Here is a 14,616-nt window from a genome sequence, read left to right as displayed (position 1 = left end):
GGAAAATCCACTACATTCTCGTCTTCCTTTTTTTTTTTTTTTGACTCTAATCTTACTTTTTAAATTCCTCCTCACTGCTGCTAAGGTTCTAGGGGAGAAACAGAGTAGAAAGAGATGTGGGCAGGGAGGCAAAAGTGCCCTCGGGTAGGGATTTTGCCTCTCTGAGCCTCAGTTTCTCTGTTTACAAGATGGTCGTATGTTCATTCATTCAACGGACATTCCCTGAGCACATCCTCTGGAAGAGCTTGAGGGCAAGGACCAACTCTGTCTTTGCTGCTACATCCCCAGCACCCAGCTCAGAGTCTGACACCCAGTAGGTGCTCTGTTAAGACCGCTGACTGGATCAGTGGGTCTCTGTGAGCCAGGAACTTTGCCAAGCACTAGGAATGCGCTGGATGAATCAGAGGCAGCCCCTGGCCATCAGGGCTCACTGAATGGAGGGGAGCTGCCAAACACACATAATGCCCGTATTGCTGAGTCGTAGAAGGTGGATACGGCATGCTTAGAAGCACAGAGCAGGGCCGGCCAGGGGAGTTGGGAAAAGTTGCATAGGGGGGAACTTGGGCTGCATCTTGAAGAAGGGGTAGGAGTTTGACAGGTGAACTGGAGCCGAGGAGAAGAGAGTTTCAGACTGGAAATAGCATATGCAAAGACCAGGGGTGGTCAGTGCTGGAGCTGAGGGTGGGGTCAGGCCAGGGAGGCCTTGGGGCTGCCCAGGTGGGCCTGAATTGCCTGGGAGAGCTTTGCATGGACGTGGGGAGTTTGGGCTTAGGTGATGGGGACCTCTGGAAGGTTCTGAGCAGAGGACGTGTGGGAATGATCCCCTAACCCTACCCCAGGCTCCACGCAGGTGGTAGTAGGAGAGGAGGGATGCTGGTTGGGAGGCTGATCCCTGGTGAGTCTGTGGGGGAAGGGAGGCTGGAGTGTGAGTCTGAGACAGAAAAGGCAGGGGATGGGAGTGTGGTGAGGGGTAGGGGTGTCCAAATCCTGGTGCTTGTCTCCTCTGCTTGTGCTTTGGTCAGAGGTAGTCAAGGCCTTTCCTGGACCCTTGGGTGGGGGACTGCCAGTATAGCTGGGGAGGCAGGGGTCCAGTTCATAGGCCTCTGTTGCCACGGTCAGTCAGGCTTGCTTTGCTTTCGGTTCCTCAAGGTGTACAGCCCTTCACAGTGTATAAAGCCTGCTCACCTCTGACCCCTCAGGAGATCTTGGAAAGTGTCCCCCAGGTGGGCAGAGCAGGGGGCTGTTCCCCACAGCCAGGGAGAGGCCAGGTCTGTCCCCGGGTCTCCGGGCAGGTGGAGATGGGGTGGAGATCTGAACCTAGGTCTCAGGGCCCCTCGCCTGCTGCCCGCACCACCTCTGTCATGCCCCCCTCCACCCCCAGCCCTCTCCTCTCCTCCCCTCCCCAGCCCCATGCTCCTTCCCTGTTTGCAGAGCATGTGGGGCTTTTCAAAAGCATTAATGATAGAAAATAAATTGGAATCGGAGAGGAATCATCGCCAGGCATTCTCGGAGGGCCGCCTCTGCCCTCGCGTCTCTCAGCCATATTGAAGCCAGCAGCCAGACCGGAATATGAATGAGTCGGGGCTGGCACTGCTCTTAATCTGTCGGGGAGCCCTCCCTGGCCAGACGGCACTCACCGATGGCAATGAGGCCTCGGTGGCTGCTGGGCTTCTCAGACCAAGACTGATTTCTCTGGGATGGAGTCATAGTCCATGGCTGTGGAGGAGGGGCAGCGGGCACCTTTTGCCCAGGTTCCCCCCACCCTCTTGAGTCCCCTGCAGGGGTCACAGCTCTGAGGCCAGACTGGGGTGGGATCCAGCATCTCTGCCCAGGCCAAGGGGACCTGTATGAAACTTCCAGTGGCTCCTAGGGTCTGGATTCCTCATCTGGATATTCGAGGCCTGCTGTGAGAACTGGGCTTCTCTGGTGGCTCAGTGGTAAAGAATCCGCCTGTAGTGCAAGAGACACAAGAGACATAGGTTCGATCCCTGGGTCAAGAAGATCCCCTGGAAGAGGGCATGGCAACCCACTCGAGTATTCTTGCCTGGAGAATCCTCATGGACAGAGAACCTGGCAGGCTACAGTCCACGGGTCGAAAGAGTCGGACACGACTGAGTGACTGAGAGCACACGCACGCTGTGAGGACTTGACCCTCTTGTCCTGTCTCCTCTAGGAAGCCTTCCTTGGTCACTGCCAAGCCTCATACTGAGTTTTCAACATTCAAGGTTCTCATGGCCCCTGGAGCAAGGGCATAAACCTAGTGCGTAAAGGGGCCAGGCAGGGAATGAGTGGGGCAGGCTGGGGATGAAGCGATGGGGACAGGTAGACGCGTTCGGGAGCCCGGCCGTGGGTGCTTTCGCCCCCAGTTCTGCTGAGTAGCCTCTGTTCCTCAGCCACACTTGTCACTCCCTAGCTTGCAGGGAACTCCATGAGGGCAGGCTCTAGTCTCTGCCTCTGTCTGTCTCCCCACAGATACTGGCATGGGCTGGGCACCCAGGAAAGTTTCCCAGGAGTTTCAGAGGCTCGAGGGCCTGGGGAATCACTCAGAGCAAGCTTCCCATTTAGAGGTGGGGAAACTGAGGCCCAGACCTGGGGGTGGGGGCGGTGGAAAGGGCTCCTGCCATGCTCTAAGCATCCTGTTGTTCTGCTGATCCTCACAACAGGAGTTTTTGCACCTGTCTTATTTTTGTTTATTTTTAAAATAATAGCTGCTTTATGTTATTCATTTATTTATTTTTGGCTGTATTGGGTCTTCATTGCTGCATGCGGGCTTTCTCTAGGCTTCTCATCGCGGTGCTTCTCTTGTGGTTTGTGGGCTCTAGAGCTCGGGCTTCAGTAGTTGTGGCGCATGGGCTTAGTTGCCCTGTGGCATGTGGAATCTTCCCAGAAAAAGGGATGAAACTGGCTTCTCCTACATTGACAGATCAGATCAGATCAGTCACTCAGTCGTGTCCGACTCTTTGCAACCCCATGAATCGCAGCATGCCAGGCCTCCCTGTCCATCACCAACTCCCGGAGTTCACCCAGACTCACGTCCATCGAGTCAGTGATGCCATCCAGCCATCTCATCCTCTGGCGTCCCCTTCTCCTCTTGCCCCCAATCCCTCCCAGCATCAGTCTTTTCCAATGAGTCAACTCTTCGCGTGAGGTGGCCAAAGTACTGGAGTTTCAGCTTTAGCATCATTCCTTCCAAAGAAATCCCAGGTCTGATCTCCTTCAGAATGGACCGGTTGGATCTCCTTGCAGTCCAAGGGACTCTCAAGAGTCTTCTCCAACACCACAGTTCAAAAGCATCAATTCTTCGGTGCTCAGCTTTCTTCACAGTCCAACTCTCACATCCATACATGACCACAGGAAAAACCATAGCCTTGACTAGATGGACCTTTGTTGGCAAAGTAATGTCTCTGCTTTTGAATATGCTATCTAGGTTGGTCATAACTTTCCTTCCAAGGAGTAAGCGTCTTTTAATTTCATGGCTGCAGTCACCATCTGCAGTGATTTTGGAGCCCAGAAAAATAAAGCCTGACACTGTTTCCACTGTTTCCCCATCTATTTCCCATGAAGTGATGGGACCGGATGCCATGATCTTTGTTTTCTGAATGTTGAGCTTTAAGCCAACTTTTTCACTCTCCACTTTCACTTTCATCAAGAGGCTGTCTTCACTCTCCACTCTCACTTTCATCACTCTCCTCTTCACTTTCTGCCATAAGGGTGGTGTCATCTGCATATCTGAGGTTATTGATATTTCTTCCGGCAATGACAGGCAGATCCTTAATCAGTGGACCACCAGGGCAGTCCTGTACCTCTGTTTTAGAGAGGAGGAAACAGAGACTCGAGGTGTCTGGATCCAGGGGCCCTGCAGGCCTGCATGTGACTCAGTGTGTTGGGTCCCCAGTGCCAGCTGCCTCTTTCTGGCAGGTAGGGGTGCTGAGATGGGTACTGAGTCCCCTGAGGAGGGTGAGCTGCATTTGTGCCCAGAGTAAACGCAGCCAAGGGCGGGAGGCCTGGGATTCTGGCCCCAATCTGTCACCAACTCCCTGTGTGACCCAGGGCAGAGGGCTCACTCTGTGCCTCAGTTTCCCCATGTCAGGCTGAGAGAGGACCCTAGAGGGATCAGAGACAGTTCAGGGGGCTCCCCTGAGCTCATATGCCCCGACCTGCCAGCCCTGCTCAGGGCTTCTGTGCAGCCCCTAGGTTCCCTTGACTCCAGTCAAGGACTGCAGTGAAACCTCTTATTCCTCTCCTTTCTGGAGTCACTGTCATGTGGGAGGTGGTGACACCCAAGAAGGCTCGGGCTCTGCAGACCTAATTAGCAGTGTGGGGCAGCCAGGCCAGCCTGCCCCCTAGCCCAGGAGGGAAGAGGGGCTCAGGCCAACAACAGGTGGGAAGACTCCGAAAGGCAGGAGTGTACACTCTGTGCTGCTTCCCAGGGGGTGCTAGTGGTAAAGAACCTGCCTGCCAATGCAGGAGACATGAGACGTGGGCTCAATCCCTGGGTCAGGAAGATCCCCTGCAGGAGGGCACGGCCCTGCCTGCCAATGCAGGAGACATGAGACATGGGCTCAGTCCCTGGGTCAGGAAGATCCCCTGCAGGAGGGCATGGCAACCCACTCCGGTATTCTTGCCTGGAGAATCCCATGGATAGAGGAGCCTGGATGGCTACAGTACATAGGGTCGCATAGAGTTGGACACAGCTGAAGTGACATAGCATGGCAGAGCACACTCAGTGCTAAGCCTGAGCCTCACCCTTGCATGGCCTGGGCCTTCCTTTCATGTGCTCAGAATGGACTCCCAGGGTCTACCTTGTGTAGCCTGGGGGGTAAGATGGGTACACAGAGGCCTATAGAGTCTGAGAGTAAGGCTCAGGGTCACCACTTGCTCACCCTGATCTCTGTCCCCATCAGCCTGTGCTCCCCTCCTGCCAGGGCAGCCTTGCTCACCTTGGACAACTCTCATCCCTGCTCGAATCAGCATCTACACCCTGGGACTCTTGAGGGGGCAGTGTCCTGCTTGGGGCCTAGAGCTGCAGAACCTGCCCTAGCCCCTGCCCTCCAAATCGTGCTGCCTTGCCAGCCATGAATGAACAGGTAGACACCGAGCCCCTGAGACCTCTGTTCGTCAGGGGCCCAGCCTTGCTCCCTTCCTGCTTGATGGTCCTGAGTCTTTTTGGTCTGTGGGTCCCTTGGGGAATCTGATGAAAGCCATAGCCCCAGACCTGAAACAGACATGCTCTCCCCGCCCCACACCACGTGCGTAAACTCACATCGAGTTTCGTGCAGTTTCCGTGCTCACAGACCTCCTAAATTCCCCTTCTTTGGGGACTCTGGTGAGGATCTCTGCTTTCATCGATTCCCAGGGGACATGGTTAATGTGACCCGTAGTGTTGCCTTAGGATGGGAAGCCAGGTATCTGAGTCCCCAGACCACATTCTTTCTGCTCCACCCTGTGCCTGCCTGGGGGCTAAGCTTTGTGATAACCCTCTCATTCTTCCCACAAACTTTGGTCCTTGACATCTCTTCTGACTGGAGGGGAGGATAGTATTGGGAGGCATTTCAGGCTGAGGGCCAGTTGGGATGGGTTTCCGGAATTTGCCACCGCTCCTGGCCTCTCCATCTTCTCTCGTGGCTCAGTCGGTAAAGAGTCTGCCTGCGAGGCAGGAGACCCAGGTTCAATCCTTGGGTCAGGAATAGCCCCTGGAGAAGGAAATGGCAACCCACTCCAGGATTCTTGCCTGGAGAATCCCATGGACAGAGGAGCCTGGTGGGCTACATACAATCCATGGGGTCACAAAGAGTCAGACACGACTGAGTGACTAACACTTCCACTTTTCACTTTTTTCCCCCTGGCTTTTCCACAAGCCTGTCCTTACGCCCTAACACACACACACACACACACACACACACACACACACACACACACTCACTGGCTCTAGATATAGACATGATGATACACAACACCCTGTCCATAGTTCACCTCTGCAGACCCACACAAGCCCCTCTCTGAGCACCACACACCGGCACACACCAGAGCCCTCTGCTTGCAGCGCGGGCTCGCCCAGCCTCTCTCCGCACAGAGAGAAGCACTGCAGCTTCCCTGTTGCTTTGTCTTCTCTTCGTTCCCTCCCTCCTTCTCTAGCACAAGAGTCCTGTGAGAGCCCGGGGCTGTACCTGCAAAGGCCCCTCCCATGTTGTCCTCACTCCCTGGACGCCCCTGAGCCTTAGACTAGGGTTCTCAAGATCATGATGTTCCAGGGCTTTCTGGTCACCTAAGGGAAACTCCCACCCCAGCCCACGAGGGCCAGAGCCCTGCTGAGGAGCCAGTGGCTTTGGCTTTAGCATGACCTGTCTGTACTGCTTGTTGGGCCCTCTTGCCCTGGGCAGAGATGCTGGACCCTACCCCATGCTGGCCTCAGAGCTGTGTCCTCAGCAGAGGGCTTGAGGGGGTGGGGGGACCTGGGCACAAGGGCCCCTCGACCCCTCCTGCACAGCCATGGACTGTGACTGCATCCCAGAGAAATCAGTCCAGGTTGGAGACGCCCAGTGGCCACTGAGGCCTCGTTGCAAACAGCTTTGCTGCCAGTGAGTGCCATCTGGCCAGGGAGGGCTCCCCGTGGGCCTTGGTTTGGGGCAGTGGAGGTATGGGCTTCACATTCTCCAGCTGAGGTCCTCAAACTGGTCCTATGTAGCCCTACTCCCACCCTACACCAGAGGTCTGGGGGTGGGGCTACATAGGCCCCTCCCCTTTCAACCACAGCCAATCTGCTCAGGTCTGCCTTTTATACTGGAATCTTAGCAGGATTGAAAGGATTAAGTGAACTCTATTGAAAATTCAACCACACATTTGTAGGCAATGGAGACTGTGAAAGCCCCCCTGTGCCCCTGCTAAGAAGTGATCCCTGTACTGTCTGCATATTGTCTTCCAGCCTTTTGGGGCATAAACGAACAATCTGCTATTTATAAAAATGGGCTCATTCTGAAATAGCATTGTACAGCTTGATTTTTTTTTCATATTGTTATACATAGATGTTCCTCCTTCTGTCAAATGGCTGCGTGGCTGCGGAGTGTTCCATAGTATGGATGTGCTGTGTTTTGTTTAAACATTCCCTTACTGATAAACATTTAGGCCATTTCTTTTTTACTCTCCCCAGCAATGCTGCTATGAGCATCCTTGAATATTTATATATGAGTGCCTATGCTATCGATTCTGTAGGAGAAGCTCCTAGAAGTGAGATTTCTAGGTTGTAGGGTGTGTGGGTTTTAGAATGTTATTCAGTCTTCCCAAATTACCCTTCCAAAGGTTGAGCCAAATCCTCCTCCCTTTCCTGGTCCATGAGTGCTCATTTCTCCACATCCTTGCCAGCATTGGTTGTTATCAATCATTTTAATTTTTCCCAGTCTGATGGGCAAAAAAATGATATCATGTCGTTTTCATTTGCATTTCCCTGATTGCTAGTGAGATAGAACATCTTTTCATATGTTTATTGGCCAATTTTAGTTCTTCCTCTGTGGGTTTCTAATTCACTGCCAATTTCCCTCTTCTTTTGTCTTTTTTCTTATTGATTTGTAGGGGCTCTTTGTATATTAGTGGTATTTTCTCCCACTGCCTTTTAACTTGGTTTATAGTATGTTTGCTGTACAGATGTTTTTACATGTTTATGTAGTTGGATTTATCAAATTTTTCACTTTATGGCTTCTGGATTTAATGTCTGGCATAGAAGGCTTCCCCCACTGCATAAGATTTCATTTCAAATAAGAATTTTATTGCTGAGATGTCTTTGCAAAGCCCTGGTTTATAGGCTCCTCCTGGCAGCTGCAGCTCTGGCTCTGGGGAAGGGAGGGATGGCCCCTTCTGCCCATGCATTTCATCTCTCTGTCTCCCCTCTGCCCTCTGGCATTGGGGTCACAGTTGCTCTTTCTTTAGACCTCCATTTCTTTGTGTGTCTGCCCCACTCCATTTCTATGTCTCTACTGTTTTCCTGTCCCCAGCTGGTTCCCCACTGAGCAGAGGGAATTGGGATGTGAGACGGCACTGGGGCAGCCCTCAGTGGGTTGGGACAGGATGATGGCTGTTAAGGAACGTGCCCCTCTCATCCTCTACCTGCCAGCCCAGCCCCCTGTCACATGGGCTGGCAGGACAACCCCTGGTGCATTTCTCTCTCTTGGAGAAAGTCTTTTCCTGTTGGGAGGCCGAGGGCAGGCTCTGAGCTAAGCCCCATCCCTCCTCCACCAGGAGGCCTTCCCAGATATCTCCTCCTTTCTCCCTTCCCACAGCCCCAGCCCTGGCCCCTCCCTTCTGTCCTCACTGTCCTCTGTCTTGCCATGTCCTTCCTCCTCAGCACTGAGCGACCGGGGTCCACCTAGTCACCTCTCAGGGTCTCGGTTTCCACCTGTTTGGAATTGGTCATGGGAGTGCGTACCAGCTGCTGGGAGGCGTGGCCCATGGGGGATACAGCAGAGTTGGTGGGTCTTTCAAGCCAAACTCTAGAAGGTGTCCCCTCTTGCCCTCTCAGTACTACCCCCTCCAAAAACTGCCCTGCAGTAGAGAATCTGCGTGCGCTGACAGAGATGGGGAGTTGAAATCTACGAGTGTGGTGGCTGGTGTCTAGGGCTCACTTGTTCTCTGCTCCACCCAGGCCCAGTGTTATGCCCAGCTCATGCAAGGTGCCCAGGAAAGCAAGAATGAACAAGGAAAGAGTGGACAATGCAAGAGGAGGCTGAGCCTGGGGCAGGAGGAGGGCAGTCAGGGCACCAGCTTTCTTTGAACTCCTCCTGTGTAATAACATGCTTTTCTCATGGTTGCTCATTTCTGGGGATTGGATGCGCTAATGGGGAACACCCCCATGACCTCCTGGAGGTGAGGGCCCCAGGTGGGCTCGCTACTGTCCCACACTGGAGGCCGCTGTGTGGGAGCTGTAAGGGGCTTGCACTGAGGGAGCAGTTGGGAGACAAGCTGGGCACAGCCCGAGGTCTCTTTGATGCCTGGCTCAGAAGCACGTAACTCAAACCCCCACGATAACCTTCCCTGGGCTCCTGCAGTCCCTTGAACCTCTGTCCCACCCGCCTCCCTCTGACCATGGCGGCTTGTTTCCTCTCTGAGCTTCTGGCAGGTGGGGGTGGTATCCTTCACATCTCTATATCCCGGTCACCAAGCACAGAGTAACTGCTCAGCAAAAACAGAATGAATGAATGAGAGAAAACCCAGGGATATTGGGTAGAGGGTTTAGGTCTGGGGAAGAGGAGACCTGAGTTCTGGGCCTAACTTTTTGGCTGACTTGCTGGGTTGACCCTGACCTTCACTGGGCCTCAGTCTCCCCATCTGTACAATGGGTGTGGGCCTTTCAAACTCTGTGATTCTGTGACTGGATTGACCAGTACAGCCACATGTCTCTGTCTCTCTCTCTCTTACACACACACACATACGTGCATATACGCACACCAGTATCATTCTCTTTGATCACAGGTTTGCTGAGCACTTATTGGGTTCTAGTCCCCCACAGTACTGAAGCTACTTTGGCAGCATCCCGAAGTAGCTGTTTCCATGAAACGCTCATGTTCCTCAGGGCATGCGTTAGTTTTGTTGGACACACAGGCATCTGATTTCCAGGGCTCCCCGGGCTCCACTGAAGGGCCAAGGAGCCAGGAGGGCAGGTCAGAAGCATCGCCCCCCCACCCCCCACCTCTGCCATGGTCCCCATCACCCCCTGTGGCTCTGAGGCCTGCAGCTGGGATCTCATGTTCTTTCTAGGACTTGGCACACACAGGCAGCCCCCACCCCTGCCCCCCATGTCCAGCAGAGCTTCCGGCTCCCCCTGCATCTCCTCCCCTGCCCCAAATCATTGTCACACTCTGCCTGTGGTCCCATTTCCACAGCAACTCTTTGTGATGCCACCGAGGAGAGTGGGAGCTTCCAGAAGGTTTGGGGAGAAGGGAGCTGGAGGCCCATTCATTATTGTGGAACGTGGCAGCTGGGTAGTCGGAGCAGAGCTGTGGGCATGGTTTGCCCTGCCAGCTCAGGTGGAGCTGGACTCAGGGCTGCCAGCCAGGTGGTCTGGAGGCCTGCCCGGGATGGGGCTGCCCAGGCTGGCCTGGGCCTTGCTGACTTGTGCCAATCTACTGGGAGCCAGCTTGGGCAGCCACTCAGGGTACCCCTGCCTGGATAGGCCTGGCTTGGAGGACCCAGGCCTGAGGAATGGCCCAGACTCTGGCCACCCGTCCGAGCCGGGCTAGCATCCCTCTGTCTGGTCCTGTCCTCCAGGGTCAGCAGCCATTGGGAGGCACCTTTGGGATCTGCTGGCAGCAGGGAGTGTAATTTGGGGCTGGTGACCTGTGGAGCTAGGCAGGCCCTGTCTTACTGGGTTCACACTGCTGTGGTTCTGTTGTCAGGATGGGAAAGCCCAGGTGGACCCTGGAACCTGCTCAGTGCCCATTTCTCTGCCTCCTCCTTGGAGGAGAAGTTTGCAGCCCAGGAAACAAGAAGAGTTGCCTCTAGAGGGTTCCTCCATATTCATCTACCATGTAGCTAGGAATTCCACTTTTGCATCTTAGACTTGATGGAATGTTGACTTTGGAAGGGACTCAGAGGCCTTTGCCATCTTCTGCTCACGTTATGATAACCACCTCTAAGTTGACTTCATCCACGCTTCCATCCATCCTGTCGGGAAGGCCTTGTGAGTCCCCCGGGGGTCCAAGCCTGTGTTGTACGGTGCCATTTGGGGAAGTAAGAGGAAAGGGGAGGCTGATCTGGCCGGTCAGAGAAGAAGGGAACTGCTAACCCTCATGAGGGCTGCTGGCAGCCAGGCCCTGTGAGATGCTGACCGTCTGCGTTTCCCTGTCACCATTGCAGTTATAGCCACCTCTGGGCGCCACCTGCACTTGCATTTTCTTAGTCCTTGTCTTTGTGTTGACTCACATTTGAAGGTGGATTACCCAGTGCTCCCCACGCCACACATCCATAAAATCACAGCTGTGATATGCTTGTCATTGGAAAAATAAACACCTATGAAAATAAAATCATTTGCATACCACCTAGAATCCCCTTATGCACCCCTGTGGCACGTCTCCCACACTTTGAGAAACACTGATTGGATTGGAACCTCTTGGCAATAGCTCAGAAAGGGACTTGGGTCTTCTTCTTAGAGGATGAGATGGTTAGAGAGCATCACCGATTCAATGGACATGAACTTGGGCAAACTCCGGGAGATAGGGACAGGGAGGCCTGGTGTGCTGCAGTTCATGGGCTCACAGAGTCGGATATGTCTTAGTGACTGAACAACAACTGAGAGGTTGAGGAAACTGAGGCTGGGAGAGGGAGCTGGACCCAGGGCCACGCAGGCAGCGACTGAGAGAGCTGGGAGCTGACCTTTCTCCTTGGACTTGCAGCCCCAGGCCTGTGTCTTGGGGCCTTGCCAAGAGGATACGACTCCCTCACTGATGGAGGGTGGGGGGACTGGGACCCGAGCTGCCCTGGGATAATGTTTGGTGAAGGAGTAAACCAGGAGAGGCAGGGGAAGGAAGGGAGGGAGAGGGCATCCTTGGGAACCAGGAAGCAGGGGCTCAGGCCCACGGAGAGGCACCCCTGGGGCTCTGCAGCACCCGCTCTCAGGGACCCACCCGGGCTTGCCTCCTGGAGCCAGGCTTGGAAGGAAGGCAGTCCCTGATACCGGCTGGGCACCTACATGGCCCAGCTCGTGCATCTCTTGTCTCCTTTTATCTTCCCAGCAGCCCTGGCTGGAGAGATGGTATCCCCATTTTATGGATGAGAGGAGTGAGGCTCAGAGACTTGACTTTCCCCAGGTCGCAGAGCCGGTGGGTAGGGGAGGCATATGCAGACACCCACCTCTCTGCCTGCTGCCAGGAACCCCGCCACTCCCAGAGCCCCACTGCCAGAGCTGGTGGCCTGTGCGGGTATGTGAGTGTCAGTGAGCGGGAGTGCATGTGGGTGTAAGTGCCAGTGATATGTAAGTGTGTCAGAGACTAAGTGCAATATGTACAGGTGAAAGCATATGTGTGTGTGTATAAAGTGCAAGTATGCAAAGGAGTGAGAACACATGCGAGTGTGTATGTGAGTGTGTCAACAAGAGGGAGAGAGAGTCTGGGTGTGAGATGTATGAGTGTTAATTGCCCAGCCTAGTGGGATCAGACCCTCTGTGTGCATGGCCCCCCACTGCCCCCCAGACCCGTCCCATGCTGCCCCCACTCTGGCTGATGGTTTGACTTTTTCTCCCACAGCCTCCTGCCCTCACAGGCCCTGAGGCCCCCGAGCCCACAGGCAAAGAGAGAGATCGCCAGGCCCCCTCCCAGTTACACTCCCTACAAGCCCACCTGACCTGAGGTAAGACGCTGCTCTGGGCCTGGGAGGTGCGGGTGGGCCATGTGGGGTGGATGTGGTGTCCCTGAGGGAGAGGCTGTGGGGAGGCCATTGCGGGGGGTTCCCATCTCCCACCTCGGCCTGAACTCAAGTCCAGGAGGGTTGCTGTGGCTGTGGGTGTCCCACTAGTCCAGGCTGCGGCAGGGCACCGGCAGCCAGCTCAGAAGCCTGGGGCATTCTGAGCGACACGGTTTCCTGGACCTGCCGGCTGTCGGGTTCCCGTGTGGCGTGGGAGGTCTCTCGTGGTGAGATGAAGGGCTCTGTCCTTGGTCCTGTCACATTGTTGACCAGACGTGTGCATGACTCCAGGTCAGACGGGAGTGGGAACGTGTGGACTGAGACAGTCAGGGTCCAGGGAACTGTCAGGAGGCTGGCACTGGCTCCGATGTGGGGAATTTCACGGGGCTCCGAGCCAGAGTAAACGTGTGAGTCCTGACACCTTCAAGGCAGGAGAGGCTCAGCCCCAGGTGTGTGCATGTGACAGGCACTGGCAGCCAGGTGACCTTGGCTGTCTGTGTGAGCAGAGCAGATGGCCTCTTGGACTCTATCATGAGGAGCAGGACACCCAGCACGTGGGAGGTGACAGGCCCCCCCACTCTGGTCCTGTATGAGGGAATGTGGAGAAGCCACAGCAAGTCCCGAAGAGGGTGTTGATGGGGGGGGGGGGAGGAGGGACCTGGGTTGTTGCCTCGCTAGACTTGCCTGTGACCTTGAACAAGTGACTTCCACTCTTTTTCTGGGCTAATGCTTTGTTCTTGACAGGCCTCCGTGACCCATGAGAAGGTCTGCTAAACAGAAGGCGCGCTGGGGGAGGGCTGGGGCAGTAGGTTGGGCTGGAACGTTAACCCAGTTTTTCAGAGGAAAGAGACCTAGCGGCCCCTTCTCCTGAAGGGTTGGGTGAACAGTTGTGATATGGCTGAGGCTCAGCTGATGCCGTCCTCCCCTTCAGGAAGCTGCAGGGTTTGGCAGGGAGCAGACAGCAGGATCTCCTTCCCGGGCCCTCCTCGTTTTGGAGTCCAGTTACCTCCATCAAGATATTCCTGCTAATCAGTCAGCCCTGGGTGGAATGAGCAGCTAATTAGCCTCCAGTTTAACCTGTAATTGCTGCTGGGAGATGGGGAGAGAGCAGGTGGTCCGGATTCTCTGCAAGGCAGCCTGGGGTGATGGGAGGGCTGGGGGCAGGGGCGGCAGGGAGGTGGTGGCTGGGCCCTGCCCCTACCCTCGTGGCGGGGGGAGCACCGCAGCCCCCTCCACCACCCCCCACTGCCCCCCCAACTGCTCAGGCACTAGTATGAGCACCGGAAGCTCAGTGTGCAGGGAGTCGGGGAACTAACGCAGAGTGGAGGCCACCTTCTCGGCTAGGGGGCTGGAGGGCCCTGAAGGAGGGGTGCCCGAGCTGAGCCTCGAAGGCTGTAGGATTCATTTAAAATGTTCTATTTTTCTGATAAGTAAAGAAGTCTGTGTGTTCTCCATAGAAAATGTGAGCACTTGGGTGTTTTGCCCGTCAGTCTTTTACAAAATATGTATTTATATCATAATTGGGATCAAACTGTACTTACTGTTTTCTAACCTGCCTTTTGCATTTAATACTACGCCAAGTTCATTTCCCCACCATTAAATACTGCTCTGGAATGTGATTTTTAATGGCAGTGTAATGTTCCAGCCTGTATGTGCCATTGCGTGTTTAACCAATTTTCTGTGGTAGGGTTTGATGTTTTTCCTTGGTGTGTCATCTGCGTGAACAAGATAATGTATGTGGAGCTGTGATGGGTGGAAAAGATTCAGGGGAGGAGGGGGAGGGCCCAGGCTAAGCAGAGGTTTAGAGGTGGAGACTTTGGAGTATTTGTGGAATGAGGTGCCCAGGATGTGGGTGGGGGGGCAGTGCAGGCTGGTCACCGGAAGCCTTTGAGGCCTGCTGACGAGTTGAGACTCGACTCAGCCAAACCCTGGAGGGAGCCCAGGTCCTTCTTTGCTGTCTTCTGCCTCCTCCTGCCTGTTCTTCCAGTGCTCCTGTGGTCTGAGGGGAGGGGGCGGGTTGATGGGGTAGGGGAAGGGCAGGTGAAGTTGGGGGTCCCGGATGCCATAGCCCTTGACTTCTCACTTCCTGGTGGGGTTGATGGCATTTAAATCAAGCCTCTCTCTCTGTGGCCAGCCCTGCCCAGGTCTCCTTGCAGGAGGGGCGCACACCCCCGCTCTGGATACTTACTGACTCCTGAATCAGTGCTACTGGTCACACAGGCCTCCCTTCTG

General features: G+C 54.8%; 1 protein-coding gene across 3 annotated transcripts in view; it reads left to right on the top strand.

The window, feature by feature from the left end:
* The window catches only part of LINGO1 (leucine rich repeat and Ig domain containing 1), a 220,943-nt gene that overhangs the window by 14,034 nt on the left and 192,293 nt on the right, over positions 1-14,616 (top strand). For 2 of the 3 annotated variants that reach the window (XM_070775356.1, XM_070775354.1), the window contains exon 2: positions 12,228-12,330. The gene's annotated coding sequence lies outside the window, so the exon portion shown is untranslated. Of the gene's footprint in view, positions 1-11,739; positions 11,904-12,227; positions 12,331-14,616 lie in introns of those variants that run through there. The other variant, XM_070775355.1, reaches the window with a different exon arrangement.

The sequence above is a fragment of the Bos indicus genome, chromosome 21 (assembly GCF_029378745.1).
Source record: "Bos indicus isolate NIAB-ARS_2022 breed Sahiwal x Tharparkar chromosome 21, NIAB-ARS_B.indTharparkar_mat_pri_1.0, whole genome shotgun sequence".
Taxonomy (NCBI): Eukaryota; Metazoa; Chordata; class Mammalia; order Artiodactyla; family Bovidae; genus Bos; species Bos indicus.
This window is presented reverse-complemented; position numbering and strand designations above follow the sequence as displayed.